This window comes from Canis aureus, chromosome 6 (genome assembly GCF_053574225.1).
Source record: "Canis aureus isolate CA01 chromosome 6, VMU_Caureus_v.1.0, whole genome shotgun sequence".
Taxonomy (NCBI): Eukaryota; Metazoa; Chordata; class Mammalia; order Carnivora; family Canidae; genus Canis; species Canis aureus.
The window spans coordinates 48,608,567-48,632,088 of record NC_135616.1 but is presented as its reverse complement, the minus strand read 5'-3'; the positions used below and the strand labels follow the sequence as shown (position 1 = coordinate 48,632,088).

Genomic DNA, 23,522 nt, shown 5'->3' with positions numbered 1-23,522 from the left:
AAATAAAATCTTAGAAAAAAAAAGAAACCCATAGATCAATCAAAAAGCTTAATTTGTCTTCCAGAAATGCATCCACACATTGGTTAACATTTGTGTTGTGGTTGTGCAACTTTTAAGTCAATGTCTTTCTTCAGCCAATGCTCCAATCTCCTGCTGATTCTATCAATGGATCTTATCTGGGAATCTGTGCATCTAAGATGCCATGACAGGGAAAATGTGCAGACTGGCTCCTGAGGAAAAGTGAGAAGCTCCACCAGGTCTTGATCCCCTTATCAGAAATGTTGCTACCACCTCTCTTTCCACATGGGTTTCCCCTCTCTTGATCTGGCCCCTAGGCCTGGAAAATCTTTATAATGAGACAGTTTTCATAAATTATATGTAAGCAACAAATAGATTGTTTTGACCTCTAAGCAAAACTGTATGTGTTTTATTTTAACTGAAACTGAATACATAACTCTGGTGATATAAAAGTAAGGTTTGTTTTGTCTCAAAGCAGAGAAAAGCCTGTAAAAGAATATGCTCCCTGGGAGAGCTAGTCATTTTGAGTTAGTCTAAGAAACATAAAAACATTTTTTTCTCCCAATTCTTGGATTGCAACATGTAACATAAAGCACTAGTTGACTGGCACAAAAGGGCAGAACCCATCATTCAAGAATAGCTCAGATAGGCTTGTGGATCCAAAGGCAGAATGTTGCATGTGCCACTTTTTAGTGCCAGGGCAGGGGACAGGCTCATGGAATGCCTGATTGCAAAGTGGAATAGCCTCAGCAGGGAAATAGCAGCATCTGGCTTGTTTGCTCAAGGAGTATCTAGGAGAGGTGAAAGAGATCTAGAAAGTTTTTGAGATTTGGGGTGCTGAGCATGGGAGCCAGATGAGAATTAAGAATTATGTTGCTTACTGGGGTTCTATCCAATGTGACATAAGGTAACTGTAGGTGAGGGTAACCAGTTACAGGCAGTAGTGATGGTGCTGGTGGTGGTGGTGGGAAAGGGGGTTCCTTGCATTGATCATACCCATAGACTAGACCATTAATTGCACCAATGCTGGGAACTGTGGGTGCAGCCACACTGGAGGGCAACACCCAAAGACCAAGACTGAGGACAAGACATCTCAATGAAGACCAATGAAAGCCTGAGGGACAGACAAGGACAAGAAGCCTGTGAGAGGTTCAAGGCCCCTCCTGCGAAGGCATGATGTCCTGTAACCTAATTGTGCAGTGTTATACTAAGGAACTGGATGTAGGTAATGTCTCTATTTTTACATTTTACAGTAATAATTTCTTAAATCAATTAACAAGGGTCATTTCTGTTTGTTCTGCATGAGTGGGAAGATGTTCATTTTGGGGGCTGGATCAGAATGTCATCTAAGAAAAGGAAAAAAGGGAAAGGGACTTAGAAACTTTACCCAAATGACCGCAAGTCTCCAGGGAAGTGACAGTATAAAGAGGAAGTGATTCAGCTTTATATAATAGACAAGATTTAAGCCACAGTCCCAGTCTCTATCCCTCTTCCTGACCCTTCAACTACAAGTAGAAATAAGGTTCATAAGGAAGTTCAGGTCAGTTTTACAGAAATAAAAAGATGTATACTCTGCTCAACATCATTGTGTTGTGGTGAATTTTAAAAAGCTACACTAGGGATCTGGAAGGGAAGTTTCTTTCCATTTCATAGCTCAGAAGATTTGACTATTGCCTCCCATCTGCTGGTGAGAAAATCCAGCTCAATAAATGAGCCTCTTCCCACTCATGCAGAGCCAAAGGAAATGACCCTTTTCAGTGGATTTAAGAAATTATTACCTTAAAATGGAACAATGGGAATGTTACCTATAACCAGTTCCTTTGTGTTACACTGCATAATTAAAACGTCTCTACCATATCGTATTAGTAAAAGACATAATGGCAGGAGGGGACAGAGTAAGTCAATGTCACTTCTGAGAGTCAGAATATTAATGGGACCTTTCTGCCTGATAATGTAACTAAACCTTCTTAAATCCTACTTTCAGTAAAATTCCAAGGAGTGAGAGCTACTAAGAATGTCCTTCTCAAATAACTTCACTTGCATCAGGGCATTAACTTGAGGAATGGCAATGATGGTTTGCTCCAAGATAGAAGACTCTAAGATGGTTTACTCCAAGATAAAACAGTTTCTAAAAAGGTCTGAGCTGTCAAATATCACACTCCCAACATCAACCCTACATTTTCTCCTTCTTTTCTCAGTGAAATAATTTCTCTTTTCCTTCACAATCTTTCATGTTCTACATTTAACTAATTTGAAGTCTTAAAATGCAAAGTCTAGACAGTACTATAGCACCTAATATAGAAAATCAAAATTATTTCCTTCTGTGCATGCTCTATGTTTAAATCCACCCTTCAGCATACAAAACTTGAGTCTATCCATCAATCAGATATCAGATTGCATTGTCTAGATAGTATCATATGTATTTATGAGATTAGCATTTCATGCAATGCTATCTAAAGATCAAATTTTAAACATTAACAGGTCACACAGAACTTATCAATTTTAAATTCACTGGACAAATGCACTCTTTATTACTTATATATACGTATGTACAAAATTAAACTTTTGCAAGCTGCTTCTAGTCATTTTGGCTGTGACCTAAATCTTGTTATAAGACAGAGACAGCAAAAATTCCTGGGCAACTATGTAAGTATACAGTAATTTCCTACACAGGAAAACGGTTCAACTCATTAGTATATTCATTAATATTCTTTAAATATATATTATATTCCAGGAAGCACCATGATACTAAGATTCCTATAGTCGTATGAAGGAAATACATACATACATATATACATACATATATACATTATGGAAGTTTCCATGTGAGTGGCAGAAATAACTATGAAAATCTTGGGAAAAACAAATTCTTCCTGCTTCTGGTGATGAGAAAAGGCGTTTCAGCTGGGCTTGAAGGGTGAATAGGTTTTCACCAGACTGAGATGAGACCAGCACATGGAAAAAAGCAGGTTCTACAGCTTGCACTAAAGGCAAAATTTTTAATGGAAATGCCACATAGTTCAATTTAGATGGGATAGAGTATGAGATAAAACTTAAAAAGTTGACAGATTTTAGAAGATCCCTTCATTTATCTGTATGTTTTTTTTAAAAAAAGATTTTATTTATTTATTCATGAGAGACACAGAGAGGCAGAGACACAGGCAGAGGGAGAAGCAGGTTCCCCATAGGGAGTCTGATATGGAATTTGATCCCAGGACCCTGAGGTTATGACCTGAGCCAAAGGCAGACACTTAAGCACTGAGCCACCCAGGTGCCCCCATCTGTATGTTTTCTTTTAAATTTTATTTTTAATAAATCTCTACACCCAACGTGGGCTCAAACTTAAAACCTCAAGATCAAGAGTCATATGCTCTACCCACTAAGACAGCCCTCTCTTATATGTTTCTAATCACTGAACAGTGAGTTGAAAATTTCTCCTATGTTCTTATTCATGATTAAGATACCTCTAAATACAAAGATCCACAGTTTTAAAAGCCTTGTATTTTTCATCTCTAGGCTCTTGCAGAAAGTGCAAGCAATCTTTTGGAAATGGAGGGAAAGCCATGACTTTCAATGATACACTTTCATCTTACCTGAAATGTTAAATTTCATTATGTTCATTTGTCCCATACTTTCTAGGCTCACTGTTCTGCTATAGCTTAGAAGACAAAATAAACTGCAAGAATTATTCAATACAACTTCCCATTCTGAATTAAGATTTTCACCACTTGGTTGCTAAAGAGGTAAAGTGTATTCAATTTGCCTAATATTGATTCATACAATTAAAAAATCTAATAATAACACGTTAATCCATTGACATTTATAGCCTGATTTCACAGAGATACTTAGAACCAAAGCACCTGCTTTGAGCTAAATCTGCTTCCCAGAAGGTTACATCCTTGTAAATTGTTGATTAAATGATTGATCTTATACTGATTGAAAGTACTGAACAAATGTCAACATCCATTCTTTTCATGTTAGTTTCCTCAAAATTTTGGTCAATTACAATCAATTGAATTTATTTAAATTAATTTAATTAAAGAAATGACATTAAATATTTGGGATAATTTCATTTAGATAGTTCATCTCTTTAAGAAGAATTATTTTTCTTTCATTCCAGTGATTAACACTAAGATAATATCTGTTCCAAAAATTGAGTCAGATCAGAATAAGACATTTGATTATTTTCTCCATTTTAGTTGTCTCTTCAAGTTGAAAAATAACCAAGTTCTGACTTGTACTATAGTTAGAAAACTCCAATATAGATAGAATCACAGAATTTTAAGACCATTATGTAATTTAGTCAAGCTGTTTGCCCAATCCATAAGTGGGTCTGAATTTATTATTTCATTTATAAGATTACCCGAAAAGTACTCCCCTAAAAATAATAAACCAGGAATCAGGCAGAACAAGCTCAGAAGACTACATACATGTAGGGTATGAGGCAGGATGGGATAACACGGGGAATGATAACGAGTTGGTGCCTATGTCCTACCAAACCAGGCTAAAATTACTCAGTAAAAATGTTATGTGAAAATTCATAACATGAAAATAAATAAAGATAAGGAAATTAAGTCTAGAAAGATTAAGTGACTTTCTACTGCACTCCAATTTAGGGAGAGAACACAGACTAGAAGAATCTCTCTCCTGCTATGCAGCATTTTTCTGAGTCTTTATGTTCTCAGTGGGTTTTTATGGACAACATATTGTTGGGTCTAATTTTTTAAGTCCAATCTGACAATCTCTGTACTTACCTGAATTTTCATACTATTGATAATGTTTAAAATGATTATTTATAAATTTGCATTAAAATTTACCATCTTTGTACCTACCTATTTTCTACTCATTGCATTTATTCTGTTTTTTTTTTCCCTCTTTTACTGCCTTCTCTTCTTTTACTTGCACATTTTATATGATTGTATTTTATCTCCTCTCTTGGTGTTTATAATTGATGCTTATTTTTAATTTTTAGTGGTTACTCTACAATAGAGTATATACATTTTTAAAGAATCTAAATCCACTTTTTTGAAAGGACAAACTAAGTTTTATTTACATCTTTCCTATAATTGTATCATAACTGTGAGAAATAAATTTTGGAGATGATGAAGAAAGATAATACTCAAGATCTTGGTGCTGACGTAACATGGTGCAGAGTGAAGAGCATGCACTCTGGGCCAGTCTTCCTGGCTCAAATCCACACTGTGTATCTTTTTCTACTTAGATTTCTCCTGTGTCAAAATGATATTGTAATAGTACCTACTTCTTTGAGTTGTAATGAATAATGAGTAAATTTTTTTAAAGCTCTTAGTGTGTGGCATAGTGTCAACACTATTCATAGTTATACTACTTCTAACAACACAGACTTCATTAGTGTTTGGGCATATTTCTTGCAGGTCCTCATTTTTTAAATTTTCATAATTTTATTGAGATATAATTTGCATACCATAAAATTCACCATTATGAAGTTTATACTTTAAGTAGTTTTTAGTCAGAGTTGGACAACCATTCCCACAATTTTACATTTAGATCACACCAAATAGAAATCCCATCCCCATTATCAGTCAGTCTAAATCTATACCCAACCCTCATCCACAGCCCTAGAAAATGATTAACTGCCTCTCTGCCTCTGCAGATTTGCTTATTTTGGAGCTTTCATGTAAATGAAATTCTCTAGATCCACTTTCAATAACACTATACCACTTCATTAGAAATGCAGGTACCTTATAACAGAGAATTCCTAATTTGTTCTGTCTCTTGTGACATTGCTGTCATTTAATTCATTTATCCATATGCTATAGTTACCCAATGTATTATTACTATTATTGCTTTTAAAAAGTCATATTTTATCAGAAAGGGAGACAGAACATGGAAGACTCCTAACTCTGGGAAATGAACTAGGGGTGGTGGAAGGGGAGGAGGGCGGGGGGTGGGGGTGACTGGGTGGTGGGCACTGAGGGGGGCACTTGACAGGATGAGCACTGGGTGTTATTCTGTATGATGGCAAATTGAACACCAATAAAAAATAAATTTATAAAAAAGTCATATTTTAGATGAATTAACAAGAAAAATAAACAATTTTATTTTAATCTTCATTAATGTCTTTCCTGATGCTCCTGCTTTCTTTGTGTACATGCAAGTTTCTGATCTAAGTCATTTTACTTCTGCCTGAGGAATTACTTCTAACATTTCTTCAAAGGTAAGTCTGCTGGTGGTGACTTCTTTCAATTTTCATGTGTCTGAAAAATATTTATTCCTCTATTATTGAAGCATAAGTTAGCTAGACACAGAATTCTAGGATGCAGATTTTTCTTTTACTACTTCAAAGATTCCATTCCATTCTCTTCTTGACTGCATAGTTTCTAATGAGAAGTCTGTAGTAATTCTCATGCATTTTCCTATAGATACATTGGTTTTTATCCCCCTCTTTCTTCCCTCAAGATTTTGTCTTTGGTTTACTGCAGTTTGAATATGCTATATCTAGATTTTATTTTTTGTTTTGCTTAAAAAAATCCTACTCCTCCTTTTATGTTATCTATTTTTTCCATTACATTCTTTATCATATTAGTTATAGTTATGTTAAATTCCTTATCTGATAATTCCAGTATTGTTGCTATATCTTATTCTGCTTTTCATGATTACTTTGTGTTTTTAGACAAGTGTTTTTTCTTCTCTTTTAGCATTACTTGTAATTTTTTGATGAAAGCCATACATGTTTTATCAGGTAATCAGGATTGAAGTAAACAGGGTTTTACCATGATGATTTCTATGAATATGGCTAAGCTCAGCTATATTTCATACTTGTTGCAGCTGTAGGACCAGAGGTTTCAAATTCCCCCTAGTGTCCATTTTTGTTTGTTTTTGTTTTTGACTTCCTTCTTGATTTGAGTGTTACTCTTGATACTATTCTTCAGTAATGTCTGTGCCTTACAGATCTGGCACATCTTCTAATGGTAATATACTGCTATAATGGAATATTATGGGTGTGGTGGTAGGGTATAGCAGATGGGGGCATTCTATAATCTTTCAATTGTTGGGCATTCAGTGGGACTGGTACTTGAGGCTATGGTCTTTACATGTTTTTCTGTCCCTCGCTCCCCAAGGGGTCCCTGTTCCCTTCCTTAGCTGCAGTGTTTCCAATATATTTCCTTGAAGTCCTGCCCCTTGGTGACTATGGTTTTTGTTTTTCTTTTCCCCCCTCAAGTTAGATAGTGCTTAAAGTGGGGCAGAATCATCTTCCCCTAGTGAGAATAAGTTTCCAGAACTTCCCTCTGGAAAATTCCTTCTTCCTGGAGACAAGAACTTCTTTGGGCAAAAGAGTTTGAGACAGCCATTGCCAATGACATGTGGAAATCTTTCTTAGAGCCTAACCCTAGGACCTGATCCAATTTCTGAAGGGAAAACTCAGAATGTGTGAGGGTCCTACTTGGACCCAAGGAGCTTCTTGCTTTCATGCTAGTCTGCCTCAGCCTCCAGCAATTTATTGCAGTTACTATTTAAATGTTCCTGCCAGCTTGTGGTGTCTAGCGTCTTCTGCTCCTTATAAGCAAGTCTGTGTCCCTACCACCACCCCCATGCAGTGTTTCCCTGGATGAATCTATATCTGCAGGTTTCAGGGTAGCAGACCAATCTATAACCTTAGTTCTCTGAAGAGTCTAAGAAAGATCATTGATTTTCAGTTTCCTCAGGTTTTTTCTGTTGTAAGGACAAGACTGATGAATTCCAAGCTTTTTACATATTGGAGATGAAAGTGGAAATCACATCTTATCTGTGAGAATCTTAGCAAGTTTCTAAATCTCTTTTTGCATCATTTTTTTTTCATCTGAAAGCATGGGTGCAGAGTGACTTAAGCTCTAGAAAACATTAACCACAAAGCATGGCATGAAGTAGTGCCTCAATCAATGCTATCTCCATCCACCATAATGCCATGTAACCAGTTTGACTGAATGAAAGGAATGAACTATTGATTTGTTCCCTTGATTTAGAGTTATATAAAGATGACATATTTTTATAACCAAGTGTATTTTATTTTATGATAGTATATTAATTGTCTCACAAGCTGTATCTAAACAAACAGAATAATCCAATGAATTGTTCATTCCAGTGATGCTGTCTGTCTAGTCAATAAAATATGCCTTCTTCTAGAGCTACCATAGAAATTATCACAAACCTGGCAGCTTAAATAAAAAGGAATTTGTTCTTTCAGAGTTCTGGAGGCCAGAAGTCCAAAATCAAGGTATTGGCAGGACCATCCTCTCCCTGAAGGTGCTCTGGGAAAATCCTTCCCTGCTTCTTTCAGCTTGTGACAGTGCCAGGCATTCCTGTGGCTGCCTAATTCTAGTCTCTGTCTCCATCTCCACCTGGTCTTCTACTTTCTTGTCTCTTACAAGGGCACACTTCTCATTAAATTTATGGCCCACCCAGTTAATTTAGGATGATCTCATCTCAAGATTCTTAACTTCATTACATCTACAAAGACCCTTTTTCCAAATAAGTTCATATTCACAGTTCTGGGGCTCAGGGTATGGTCATATTTGGGGAAAGCAACCATTTGACCCAATAAAATGCATTAGCTAAATTAGCTGTTGCCCTGGGCAAACCTATCAGTTTGGTGAAAGAATTAAAGTTCCAAGTAGAGTCCTAGATTACCCTAGAACAGAGAAGGATGTTTTTATTCCTTTTTCAATCCAATGGATTCTGTGACACAATTATCAGGCCAGATCCTCAAAGGAACATGATCAATTGTATCAATTTACTGTTTTTTCTCCCAGAGTGGGTCACAATATTTTATCTCCAGAAGCAATTTTAGATGATTCCTTTGAATACAGAGGAAGCAAATAATATGGCTCTTATGCTGTAAATGGAAAATTAAGACGGAAGGGTAATCCAGTTAATGTTTACAGTTTAATTAGAAATGCTGACAGAAAGACTTGCCGTGTTGGTAGAGCTCCCTATTAGTGCTGTCAACATAGCTGTACCGCCTCATCTTCTTATTTTCTTTCTCGAATTTTAATCTGGGCTCCAGAACCAAAGAAGTTCTATTTTGCATGCATCAGTAACAATGAGCAATTTACACTTAGCTATCTTCGTCTGTAAAACCACAGCAGCTGCTTGGGAGTCCTCATTCTACTGTGATAAGCAGGTTTGCTGTTTTCTTCCTCACTGGTTCAGTACTCATGCCAGGGGTGGGGTGGAGGGCTGAGTAAACAGGAGAGCAAGGAGACAACAGCATTCCATTTCTAAATAAAAAAGGTTGTTTCAAAATTCAGCCACTTAATTTCCAAGATGTGTAGTTCTTTTTAAAAATGTTTAGATATTCTCTTGGATGTAATGCTTTGGCTTCCTTTCTGAGAATATACATAGCATCTGGACAGCAGCACACCTCTGATTGGTGCAGAGCAACGCCAAATTGTGCAGCTTACTGGAAGGATGGATGAACAAGAATATCCAATTTCGGAGTAAGGACTAGGTATTAGCTGAATCAGTGGCATGTGGACACCTTTAGATTCTCTCTCCATAACTTACCAACCTATATAGGAAAAAAAAGGAAGTGGAGGGTACACTATTAACTAGGACCTACTGTTTTTCTCTTTACTATTAAAAATGTAGGAGGAAACATTCCTATTGGCTATGATAATATCAAAGTTTTATACCTTATGAAAACCTATGTGTTTCCATTAATCATGAATCACTTGGTATCCCATCACCATAGCCCTACTTTACTTTTCAATATACAAGTATGTGCTCTGTTCAACCCGAGAAAAATGGTGGGAAAGGATGGCTTGAGGTGGGGGTAAGAACAGTGACAAGGGAGGTGGCCATTTGCCTTGTGGGTTCTAGCTGACAACTGCATGCTCCACTGTACTGTTTAAGGAAGCCATTTCAGGTGCAGTGCAGGGACCTATGGCAACATTAGTTGCCCGTTCTTGAGAACTGATTATACATAAATATTTTAACATTCAAGAGTTTGCTAATCTTCACAACAGCCCAGTCAGGTAAATACTTTCAATCTCATAAAGGCTTAAAAGGTCAAGTAACTTGCCAATGGCCTCACTAAGCCAGAACTTGTGGGCCGACCTGTTTGACTCCAAACCCCATCCTCTAAACCACAGATGTAATACTGATTATGAATAATTGGTTATACTTTTTTTTAACCACCTGTGACATTGTTTTTAGTATTTTACATGGTTTTATCCATTTAATAAGTATAACAGCTACAGGATATAGGTACTGACCAAGATAGGTACTGACTAAGATGGCCATGACATTTTCTTCAGCTTGACTAAAGTTAGACAGGCTTCTTCCTGACTCTGAGCCTCTGACTTCTCTTTTTTTAGAGCATTTAATTTTGATAACCTGTAATTCTAAATCCTTTCTTTAACTTTTAGTGTTAAAAATCTTTTTAACACCTCTTGTCTGTTTTATAAGTTAGGACTACCTTTCTCAAGGAACTGAGAGCCATCCCTGTAAAGTGTAATTATCAAGAGAGATAGCACCCCCTAAGTCCCAGTCTCTGTGAGAGGACAGGAACCTAACCTTGGTGGAGTCTTGCTCCAAGTTGTACAACTATCTCCTGTCAGAAAAATACAAGAAAGATGACTTTCTCTTTGAGTTAGGCCAATTGGCAAACCCAGATGACCTATGAGCTGCTCACCCGGGTCTTAAAAACTCTCCCACCTTTGTTTCAGTGGAGTTGAGTTCAGATTGCTTTCTGGTTTCTCTCCCTATTGCAATAGCCTGAATACAGTTTTCCTTGCCTACTTAAATTTTTCCAGTGCAATTTTTGGTGTGATAGTGTTTTTGATCCCCATTTTAAAGATAAGAACTCTGAAGCACAAAGATGATATAATTCCTCCAAGATCACATGATGGGTATAAAGTCAGGGCTAGAACTCAGGCGGTCTAGTTTTAGAGTCATGCATGAATTGTTATACTCAAAGGAAAATGGAATATTCACAGTGTTATGGAAAAATATATGCCATCATATAATAGGTACTTGAAAGCTGAGAGCCATTCTTAGGAAGAGCAAGAAGGGAAAAATGATTCAAATAAAGAAGATCTGGCTCAGATCAGGAGGTTCCTCTCAGTAACCTGGAAGCCTTGGGTGATCATAGTAGCAGTTCCTGATGTTTGTGTTTGTCTGTCCTTGTGATTGAGTGGGAGTAGAAGAGCCCTCGTTACCTCCACTGGCTTTTCCACTCTCTTGACCATCTGTCAGGAAGCACAAACACCATTGAGGGATGATGAGCTAGTATGTATGACATTTCTGAGTGGTATCTCACTATATTACTTACTAAGGTCAAGAAAGAAATGGGAATGGCCCATTTTAAAGACAATCAAATCTAATCTAAATGTCATTTGATAGGTTTAAGGATGCCAAATGGAAGACTAAATTATGGAATGCAAAGTCAAGTTCAGTCAAGAAACTAGCATATGAGCACAGAGAACAAAGGAAATTGTGGAGAGACATGTTTATTTATGTTCAAAAGACCTTGTAACTCATTGATTTGAAATGCTTATGTATTAATTTCAATTGAGGATAGCTTAGGCAAGCTTTGTATTGTGCCCACATTAGAAAAGCAAATGTGACACTCCCATCCCTTTATCAAGAACGAGAATAAGTCAAAGCAACCACTGATTGCAAATTAAAATGCTAATTTCTACCCATTTTAATTTTTGATATATTCCTACTGAGAGCTACTGATTTTAGAAACTTTCAAGTGCCTCAGTAGCTTTCATTCTATTGAGTCCCCAGGAGTTTGCCTCAAGGATAAATTGGTTTCAGGCTCTATTATGAGGAAGTCTAAAATACTCTCAGGAAGAGTGAATGCCATCTTGGTGGAGAAAACACATTTCAACTTATGAAAGGCAAATTATTTTACATCATGGAATGTACTTTCAAATGCACAAAAGATTTGAGGAGACTAGCTTTTAAGGAAAGTAAAAATACACAATAGTTGAAGATGATAGTCCAGTGGTAAGTATGTAGTAGTTGCAACTGTTTAGTGCAATCTAAGCTTTATTGAATGTTTACTAAGTGCTTATGATTGGCTGAAAGGCCTGATATGTGTCGGGATTTTAATTCTCATAACAATCCTTTAGTTGCTATCACTATTTCTTGTTACAACAAAGGAAAGTAAAATAGAGAAGTTCAGTCATTTGCCCAAGGTCACACAGCTAAACAACTGAGATCTGAACTCACAGGCTGATACTAGGTTCGTGTTCTTTTGACCACTGAAGTGCCTAGGGGTATTGGGATTATGGCCTGGAGCATTTCATGCTCTGTATTGCTGAATATCATTAAGAACAAATTTGTGGGACGGAGGATTGTCCTTTCCTTTTATCTGTGCCTAGAAAGCCAGAGAGGTGAAGTATGGGAAATTAAAAAAGCTTTTCCTTGGGGATCCCTGGGTGGCTCAGCGGTTTGGCGCCTGCCTTTGGCCCAGGGCATGATCCTGGAGTCCAGGGATCGAGTCCCACGTCGGGCTCCCGGCATGGAGCCTGCTTCTCTCTCCTCCTGTGCCTGTGCCTCTCTTTCTCTCTCTACATCTATCATGAATAAATAAATAAATCTTAAAAAATTTAAAAAAAAAAAAAAAAGCTTTTCCTTGAGTGGATGATATGACAGTTCATGGTAAGAACATAACTATCACAAGGATCATTTCCAGTGATTCTTCAGTTACCTAGTGGAGCTGCTGGAGGGGAATACAGAATGTAAACAATCAGATGTCTACTAGATAATGAACAAAGTCAATACTATAAATATAATTGAAGTACACTAACCTCCTGGATGCAAGGGCAGGCTGGTGTTAAAACTGAATCACAATAGGATGACAAATCCCTCAGGTGAAATACAGCCTAAATTTCTCAGGCTGTTTACTCAGCACATAGAATGAATTGCATATGGTGATATAGGAATACATTCTTAAAGTAACAGCACAGAGTGGATATAAGTTATCTCTTTAATGTATTTTTTAACGTCTTATAGCACTCAGCAATTCATAAATAATTAACCAATTATTTGTTTAATGTCTATTTCTCTCATTTGAAATTAAGCTCTGGATGGACAGTAACCATGGACAGTAATCAGGCAAAGTCATGCTCTGACAGTGCTTACATATATTATAGTGAGGTAGACAGATAACGGTAATCTTGTATAAAAATTATTATGAAATTATTTCAGATATTAAATACTGTGAAGAAAATCAAAAGGATACTCTGAGAGGAATCACAAAGTAAGGGAGGTATGATAATAATATTCCCTTTAGCCAAGAAATCACTTTATTGAATTTAAAGTGTCTACATTAAGTTGTTTGATAGGAAAGAGTTTGGAATGCATACCCAGTTTATAGAAACAAATAAAATTACAGTGTGTGCATAGACAAAGCTTAAATGTTGTAATATTATACTTGTTATATAGTTGAAGATTATGCATAATAAGAGAATGAGAAAGAAGAGCATAGTACACAGCCCTGTGCCCCTGAGCTCACATCAATATTAGATTTTGAGCCAGGAATGGAGACTGCAGATGACACATAGGGGAGGCAGGAGGGCATGGCATTACAAAGGCCAACCAAAAAAAGTGCTTCTGCCAAGAGATATGCTTATGAGCCAGGTAAGATGAAGGCAAAGAAGGTAGATACATGTGAGAACCCAGACAGATACAGTGAGCTTTTTTTTTTCTTTTTAAAAGATCATATTTAGTTACTTAGTTGAGAGATAGAAAGGGCATGTGCATGGAAGTGAGCATGAGCAGGATGAAGGGTGGAGGGAGATGGAGAGAGGAATCTTAAGCAGACTTCAAGCTGAGTGTGGAGCCCAAATCAAGAGTCCCATGCTTAGCCAACTGAGCCACCCAGGTGCCCCCAGGCATGGTGAGTTTTGTTGAGGGTACAGATGACTTTGGATAGGTAGAAAAGCAGAGGACAAGAGACACAAAACGGACAACAAAGTCAACAACAACATTCTTGTCGTTGTAGGGCTTACAATCTGGGAAGCAAGACAGGACATATCCATGAGACAAACTTTAAAACAAACATGGCAATTATAGCCAAATGCCATCAATGATCCAGAAAGCCAGAGAGAAGGATGAGCCTGGGTGGCCAGGGAGAGCTTCCAAGGATACAAGCCTTGATCCTTCTTTTCAAGAAATTAGTAATTAGATGACAAAAGAAGGGAGAAAGGATATTCTACACAAGGTGTTTGATCAATGTGGAAAAAATGGGTAAAAATCATTTGATCTTTTGGATTGCAAAAGAGATTTTTTTTCCTCTCAGGATAATGGAAGATATGACCGAAGAGGCAGAGATCAATGGGACAACCTTCTTGAGGTGGGTCAGTAGGGTTCTAGGGCAGGGTTTTTGAAGTGGAAAAAAAATGCAGAAACTAAAGAAAGATGTTCTATAAGGTGGCACAAATCCAATGTTTTTCTCACTGATACAACACTTGCCATGGGGTGGGGAGGGGAAGAGTAGCAATGCAGTATAATGAATAGCATCCAATTTCTTTCAGCTTCAGGTACAGACACCAATATTTATTTTCAGTGCTGTTTTATGAAATTAAGAAAAAAAAACAATGTCATTACATTCACTCATTTTAAACAAAGCCCCCACTCCACAAATATAGCTTTTAAAAAAAAGAATCTAGCTTTTTAATAAAGAAAAAAAAGGCTGACAAAGGTCTTGTGATTATGATTTAAGACAATTTAGGTGGCAAATCAAACATTTTATTTTATTTTATTATTTTATTTTATTTTAATTATTTTTATTGGCGTTCAATTTGCCAACATTTAGCATAACACCCAGTGCTCATCCCACCAAGGGCCCCCCCTCAGTGCCCATCACCCAGTCACCCCATCCCCCCGCCCACCTCCCTTTCCACTACCCCTTGTTCATTTCCCAGAGTTAGGCGTCTCTCATGTTTTGTCACCCTCACTGATATTTTCACTCATTTTCTCTCCTTTCCCTTTATTCCCTTTCACTAATTTTTATATTCCCCAAATGAATGAGACCATATAATGTTTGTCCTTTTCTGATTGACTTATTTCACTCAGCATAATACATTTTAGAAATAAGTTCCCACACATTTGCTATAGAACCTGTTGTTGCCATTTGAGCAGAATACTCTAAGTGCAAAATAAGAGATTTAATATTTCAAGCTTTCAAGATGAATGTTACATCTGAACATGAATAAATGCCATGATTATTCCATTACCTTGCATCCCTGGGTCTTATTTACCAACAGTTTTCCCAGCATGCTAATCTATTTATAGGTAAATTGAATAATTCTCCCAAAAGGAGATAACATACTTTTACTGACAACTTTTCCCTAAACTCCCTGATTTCACAGCATTGATACACAAATATACTTTACAGAAACAGTTGCTTATGCACACCAGGTTTGATATAAGCCACAGCTGCCAAAAAGACTGCATTAGCCTAATCTTATTTCATTTCTCTTTGGTGGTGTTCACCTTTTTAAATATAATTGATTGTGGCAATATGTGAAACAGAGAGGCACAAACAACAGACACCTCCATTATACTGATGATGGTTCTGCAGCTTTTTGCTGAAGGCATTCCCAAATGATGCATGACACATGCTATAGCATCCATGTTTGCCCAAGAGCGTTTGATTAAACTATTATGTTGAGCATAAAGATTACTCTTCTAAGCACTAAGGGGGGCATTTGACGGGATGAGCACTGGGTGTTATACTATATGTTGTCAAATTGAACTCCAATAAAACATACAAAAAAAAAAAGATTACTCTTCTTAGTGTGACACTTTCTCACTGGTATTGGCACTTTATTTAAATAGTATTTTTCCTCCTGTTATCAAGGCAATGATAATACAGGATGGACTGCGAGGCTTCCGAGGGGTTTCTATTTTCTTTTGCATCTTTTGAGACAACAGGTACATCCGATACTGATTAAGAGATGAGGATTTCTACTTTCCCCAGGGCACTGCAATAAATTTATTTTAAGTTGGTTTGGTATTGTCACAACTTATATAATTTTTAAAAATGTGCTGGGGCACCTGAATGGCTCAGTTGGTTAAGCATATGACTCTTGATTTTAGCTCAGGTCATGATTTCAGGGTCATGAGATTGAGCCCTGAGTTGGGCTCTGTGCTGAGCTGCTTAAGATTCTCTCTTGGGACACCAAGAGAGCTGGGTGGTTCAGTGGTTGAGTGTCTGCTTTTGGCTCAGGTCATAATCCTGAGGTTCTAGGATCAAGGATCTAGGACAGGGAGCCTGCTTCTCCCTCTGCCTATGTCTCTGCCTCTCTCTGTGTGTCTCTCATGAATAAATAAAAATTTTAAAAAGAAAAAAGATTCTCTCCCTCTGCTCCCACTCCTCCATGCACTCTCTCTCTCAAAATAAAATAAAATAAAATAAAAATAAAAATGTACACAGACACATGCCCATCAGTAGATGGCTCCACCTCCCATCCAGCTGTAGAAATCCTAATCTAGAGAGTCCCTGTTCTGTCTCTCTTTTCTTCATTGCCCCCATCATCATCAAGTCCTATTGGCTTTGTCAGCACAAGAATCTCAAAACCTGATTCATTCTCACCTTCTCTGTCACGACCCTAGTCTAAACCACCATCATCTCTCTATAGGTCTCTTAATGGTCTCTTGGCTTCCACTCTTCCTTATAAAGCCATTCTCCACAAAGCAGACAAAACAATCTTTAAAAATGCTCCTTTGGAAAATCTTCTCCACATATTACCAAAGATAGAAGCTGACACTCCAAGATTGTGATCAGGGGATGTGGGCCCAATTGGGCCAGCCCAAGTCACACCTCACCCCTTGACTAATAGATAAAGTGAGTGCCCCCAACAACACCTCAAACTAACCATGTTGAATGAATTCTTCTTATAGAGAAGGGGTGTTCTGATATCAAAAGAAAAGGGAAAGAAATGCTCCATAATAAAAAATAATGGATAGGTATTATATGCTCATGATGAAATTCTCACTGGCTCAAAATGAGAAAAACAAATATGACACATTAAATTAAAAAAAATTTTTTTGAGAGAGAGAGTGCATATGGGATGGGGAAGGGGCAGAATGAGAGGATCTCAAGCAGGCTCCAGGCTCACTGTGGAGCCTGATGTGGGGCTCAATCTCATGAAACTGAGATTATGACTTGAGCCAAAATCAAGAATTAAATGTTTAACCCACAGAGCTACCCAGGCAGCCCCTGCCTTGAAATTTTTATAAAGCTAAATATTATCAAATTTTAAATATTTCTGTATTTTTACACCTCTTTCTAATTTTTTGGTGATAAAATGCCCTTCCTTCTAATAAATTATAGCAATAGCAGTTATAGTTATTTTTTGATGTCTTTACTTGGCAAAATAAAACACTGACAATCCCTAAATATATTATTTAATTTCACTTTTTCATAATATCCAAACCTTTGTGAATCATTAATTTAGAGCACACATTTCCAAAGTGCATTTCAAACTGCAACTGAGGTTGCCTGCTAAAAAAGGATAAGAGAAGTTTATTGGTTTACTGTCAGATATGCTCAGAAGTTCTAGGTTAAAAAAATACTGTAAGAAAAAAAGGTATCCTCCTACAGGACTTCTCAGAAACTTAAAAATGCTAATGTACATATTGTGAATCCCTCCCAAAAAAGATTCAGTATATAGTATATCCCGCAATTACTTAACAAAGGAATTCTCTCATGAAGAGTCATCTTGAGATACTTCTCCTGGGAACTGCTAGTCTAGAGACACACGAAATACTTCATCAAACATTTGATGTTTGCTGGTAAATATAAAGGCATCATTACATTTTTTATAAAAAGAGGAAACTAAGAAACACGAGTGAAATTAAGATGTAAATTCTTAGTAACATATCACCCTTGACAACAACCTTAGTATTTTCAAAATAGTCTTTTCTTAGCTTGGTCTGCACATTTGTAAAAAAAAAAAAAAAGAAAAAAGAAAAAAGAAAAAAAAATTAACTCTCACCCATATGCTTGTATTTTCCCAAATGACTGAAATATGAAGTCTTTGTATAAATCTGAAACAGTATCCTTAGACCATTGCTGAAGTTGTGTTACTGTTGCCAGAGTAACTATCAAGTATCACCAGGCAGGGGAAAGCAGGGGAAAAAATCTTTCTTCAGGTATCAAGCATTGAACAAAGCAAGAGGCTTGGAAACTTGTGATGGAAAAGGATGTTAGAACACTATCATTCCGGTACCTGTAGATTAGAGCTAACAAGGTCAATTTAATGACAAAGAATCATGAGACAGTTACACAGCAACTCTACAAAAGGAAACAATAAATACTTTTAAAAACACCAGATAACACGCTTCTTGCTGTAAAGCCATGCTGGTTACATAAGAGGACACAAGTAGTTTTATAATTAGCACTAGCTTATGGAAGTCTTATGCTGTGTCATGCATGGAGTGGTAAAAAGGCTTCTGATTTATTCACTCAGAATTTATTGAGGCCATATGGAGAAGTAAGGGAGGCAATAAACTAATGTTAAGTAGACTGGACAATGGGCAAAGAATAAAATCCAGTATAATGATGGATGTTAATAAATATCTGTATCACTGATAGAAAATGAAAGTATGAAGCAATACTCATTTAGGGACACCCATCCTGTTCCCTTTTAATCCTGCAGTTCTTTTTATGATTAATAGATACTCAGGGTATAATGTTCACTATTTTAAGAGAGAAGGCACTGAACAGGATGGATTATTGGGAGAGGGGAGGTGGTTTTGCTGCACACTTAGGACGCAAGCATGGCTGTAGGTCTCAGGATACAGGGGGGAAATCATCCTTTCTTGTTGGGGTAGTGTGTGGTGGCAGGGAAACAGAACAGCAAGGCTAGATCACAGCAGATAGGCATCAGGTCATATGTAGCTCAGTCTTTGCTCTGAAGTCAAGTGATGTGATGTAAAGGGAATGTCTAAGTTCACCTCTCAAATTTCCAGGCCATATAGTTCATTAAAATATGGAAGAAGGCAGGGATGCAGAATTTCTCCAGGTATGCATACAATGCATTTATCTTTAGCATTTGAATACAGAGATCAGATAGAGGGATACTAAACAACAACAACACTCTAAGATCACTTCAAAGAAGGATCCAAAATAATTAATCATTTCTAGGATGATTAGGAAAAATTTCAGAACGGGGGTACAAAATACACTCAAGACAATTTCATAGTGTGCCTTCTCAATGGCATCTCTCAGTGACTGAGAGTTCTATGGATATACCAATTGTTTTCCTAAACGTCATAGCCAAAAAAAACAAAAAACAAAAAGTCATAGCTGAATCAACCTATTTAATCACCAACACTACCATTACCACCATTATCATCATCATCCTGGTCATCATTATAACTAACATAGATGGAATACTTAATATGTGTTTATCATTATTCTTAACCCTTTACATGAATTAGCTCTTTCAATGTAAACTTTCTTCAAAATTTCAGCTGAAATGCCATTTCTCTTCCTTCAATGAGATTTTCTCTTCCTCTATAAACTCATTTCTTTAATGAAAAAGAATATAACTCCACACTGTGATACAAATATGTTACTTATTTACCTTCTTAAAGGATATATTGTGATTGGTTCTACCTTTTGTCTCCCTTTACCCAACTACTGGTAATCCCACAATAAACTTTTTTTTTTTTTTTTTTGTAAATAGGCAAAGTAAAACTAAACGCCTCAAGATCTAACATTTTTAAGATTCATTGTCATTTGAAATACAAATATGCCTTTGGATAGATCATTCAAAGAGGTCAATAAATTACCTTAATTTACCTATGTCAGACTGTGTATCTTCAAAATTCCCAGAAAATGAAGAACAAATTACAAATGAATCTTATGTTAATTATGATAGCAAAGTATGGGTTGATCATTAGCATATTAGGGGTACAAATACATACGACATTGAAAGAAACACAGAACAATTGTGCTTCTGGATATTTATACATCATTTTCTTGATATGCAAACAATTTTTATTCATTTGTCATGCCACCAAAGGTATAAAGGGCAAAAAAGTGTCATCTAGAATTGTTGTAGTTATTGGGTGCTTATACATCAAAAATCTGTTTAATTCTAAAACACATACAAAGTTAATATACTTTTCATTCCAAAAATGCCTTTGCCCAGTTTGATCTGAGTAACCAATACAACTTCCCAAAGAAACTTGTTATGTTATTTGATAAGTGATTCACTGATCCATTTTATAAATATGGATAATAAGGAGCAGGGATCCAAAGATTTGAATATGTGTACTGTACTAGAGACTAACACAGGGACACACATGCCCAGCTTCCCCTGCAGTTATGGTCATGTGATTGAGAACTAGCCAGTGTAAGTTGAGCAGAAATTCACATGCCTGGCTCATAAAATTTTCCCATGTATGGACCTTTGGGCATTTTCCCACTTGAATCCATAGACAAACATGGTGATCACAGGAGCCACAAAGTTAAGTCAAAGAAAAGGACAGGATAGAAGAAGATGGAGTGCCTGAATCAACCTGGCAAAAAGAGGACTAGGGACAACTGTTTTGGACTTTATATGAATAAGAAAACAATTTTTATTATAATGAAGTAACTAATGAACTAATATTTGAGAATTTATCTTTTAGAGCAGCTAAGGTACCTTAACTAACACAGAACTTGGCACCTACAAGTGAGATGTTGCTATAATAGAAACCCTCAGCTTTGTAGTCACAGAGTACATGGCTAGGAAATATGTATCTGAAGCTAGAAAGATGGAGATCTGTGGTAGTTGGGGACAACTTAAGTCCATCATGCACAATGACATGAAGGTCAACTAAGTGCTCTGGGGAGTGGATATGGAAAGATAGATTCACAGCTGTATTTATCACAATTGGCTGTTGTTGGCACATCTTTTTCTTTGGCATGCAGTAGATTAGATCTCATGATCCTTTGCAATTCATTGTGGTGTATAACTGAGTTCCAGCCATGAGGAAATAGTGGAGTGATATGTGCTGCTTTCTAGGCCTGCACATAATATTCTGCATATTTTCCTTTTGTAGCAAGATGAAGAAAAGCCAGAGACCTTGAAAGCAACCTGGTGACAATGACAGACCCATAAAATGGAAGAATGCTGGATCCATGAATCACTACTTGGAAGAGAGCTGCCTGCTGACTGAAGACACCTGCTTTGGACTATATATGCAATAAATAAACTTCTATTGTATTAAGACACTAAGATTGAGAGTCTTTGCTGTTACAACTGACAGTATTACCCTAACAATATATTCATACCTGTGTTAAAGAAAATTAAACATAAAACAATTTCAAGAGCCTAATTGCTGCTTCTATATCCTATCCCCAAATCTAACTATGATGATGCACCAGGAAGGACAGAAATTAGTCACACTTACTTACTCTTTAAGACAATTTTCACCTGCAGAACAACTGTGATGAATAACCCAAGGTGGCATATCTTCTTGAGGCCACTCTTGGTCTTTCAGTGCTGTAAATCAAATTTGTTCTTTAGAAAACCTCCAACTATCTCTATGAACTAGAGACATCAGAAAAGTAAAGAGGCATCATTTGTGCCCAAACCACTGGACTAAGGTCCTATTCCAAAGAGTTTTACCGATTTTGACAAATGTGTCCCTAAATACATGTGACATGCACAGGCAATGGGGTTATTTAATGAACATTTTTTTTTTTTTTTTTTTACTGAATGCCCTTTTCCCCAAGGTTTTCTTGCAAGTAGCTTGACATGTGTAGATAACTATGAAAACATATGTAGATTCACATTTTTACCTTTTTAAAAACTTCTGTTCTCAGATATCTTGCTCCAGCTATTATAAATCTTGTTCTAAATAACCAAGAGCACATATCACACCTCCATAGGAACATGTCTCTGAAACTCTCATTTAGTAAAGCTGCCATATTTATCCAACAGGTGTGTGTGTGTGTGTGTGTGTGTGTGTGCTTGTGTGTTTAGTTCAATTATACATGCAGTTCAGAAGTAAATGGAGATAGAAGTCTGTGCTAGAATTCATGGATTCAAAGTTTAATTGTGAGACTGAAAATATAACATGCTTTTAAAGGCATATTTTTATTCTGATTATTACTTTTTGAAAGGGAACTGAAAGAAAAAAATAGATTATACTAGTCACACTTTTGAAAAATTGACAAGGGACTTTTTACTTCTACTGCTTCAGTTTTTAGTTTTATGAATCCTCTGGCATTACTGGGAATTAAGTTTTACTATAATGATCTTTCACTGACATCAAATTCATTCCAATCACTTCAAAATCCAGAGTTTGGTATTACATGCTATCCTTTCTCATCACCTCATTTCTTACTGTAGTAACTTGATATGCTGAGACCTGAAAGAACTACCTGTAAAAGCTTATCTGACTTAATGTCCCTGGGTGATGTGCAGTCAATCTCTCTTATGAACACTTAACATAGCAATGACCCCTAGAATGGTGCTCTGCCCCCTATTTTGAGGTTAAGCCCCAAAATTCGATATTTTCTGCAGAGTTCTCCCTCCAGTGGCAAAGGTGCCCCCCATTATATTTGACCTCAAAACTCTGACTTTCCCTAATCCCTTCATGCAGATATCATCTGCAGAAATGAAGCCACCAGGCATCAGACCCTAAACTAGCCTGATGTCACAGCTACAAACTCTTAATCACAATGACTGGAGAACCACTTTACTTACTACACTTAGGATTCTAGAGGCTCCCAGCACTCACTGTCAAAAGCTCAGGATCCTGGCTGTGAACTTAGTACCACCTTTGATAAAGGAGATATGATATCCTTTGATTTTTTTTAAAGATTTTATTTATTTATTCATAGAGATGCAGAGAGAGAGAGAGAGAGAGAGAGAGAGAGAGAGGCAGAGACACAGGCAGAGGGAGAAGCAGGCTCCATGCAGAGAGCCCGACATCGGACTGGATCCAGGGTCTCCAGATCACTCCCTGGGCTGCAGGCGGCGCTAAACCGCTGCACCACCGGGGTTACCCAGATGATATCCTTTGAGAACATACTGTCCTGCTAGACTTTGAACTTTGAACTTCTGGAGGATTAAAAGCATGTCTTATTTGTTGTATCCCTAAATTCTATCAAGTACTGGGACATGGTGGACTGTCTGAAAATGTCTGTGAGATTATTCGATGTAGTAAATAAGGAAGAAGCCAAGACTTCCTTGACCAACCATTGTGACTAAGATATCACAATGCAACATTTGCTATTTCTAAATTACCTAAAATGATATGAATCCCCCATATAATGCAGAGACAGAAAACTCTTATGAGGAAAGGATAATGGCAGCAGTTTCTTCAAGTGAATCCTGTCATGTGTGTGGGACAGGTAACTACAATCTCTGCATTTAGTTTGTTTAGCAAAGATATATCACATTTACTATGGAAAATTCAGGTAACACAAGAAGAGATAATAAAGAAGTAAAAATCCCCCAAAAGCCTATCACTCAGAAAAACACTCCTGCCAACATTTGTGTATGCATCTTTCTAAGTAAGTC

The 23,522-nt window shown here is 36.9% G+C and overlaps 1 protein-coding gene and 1 long non-coding RNA gene across 15 annotated transcripts in view; one reads left to right on the top strand and one right to left on the bottom strand.

Moving 5' to 3' along the window:
- The window catches only part of LOC144316048 (uncharacterized), a 56,983-nt gene extending 35,764 nt beyond the window's left edge, over nt 1–21,219 (top strand). The window contains exons 1-7 of one of the 9 annotated variants that reach the window (XR_013381844.1): nt 937–1,243; nt 2,003–2,154; nt 3,658–3,761; nt 6,156–6,214; nt 13,198–13,249; nt 14,291–14,344; nt 21,052–21,219. This is a non-coding gene — a long non-coding RNA (uncharacterized LOC144316048). Of the gene's footprint in view, nt 1–936; nt 1,244–2,002; nt 2,155–3,657; nt 3,762–6,155; nt 6,215–13,197; nt 13,250–14,290; nt 14,345–21,051 lie in introns of those variants that run through there. The other 8 variants (XR_013381846.1, XR_013381847.1, XR_013381840.1 and 5 more) reach the window with 8 other exon arrangements.
- Nucleotides 1–23,522, bottom strand: part of RGS7 (regulator of G protein signaling 7) — a 581,352-nt gene that overhangs the window by 182,599 nt on the left and 375,231 nt on the right. The window lies entirely within an intron of this gene.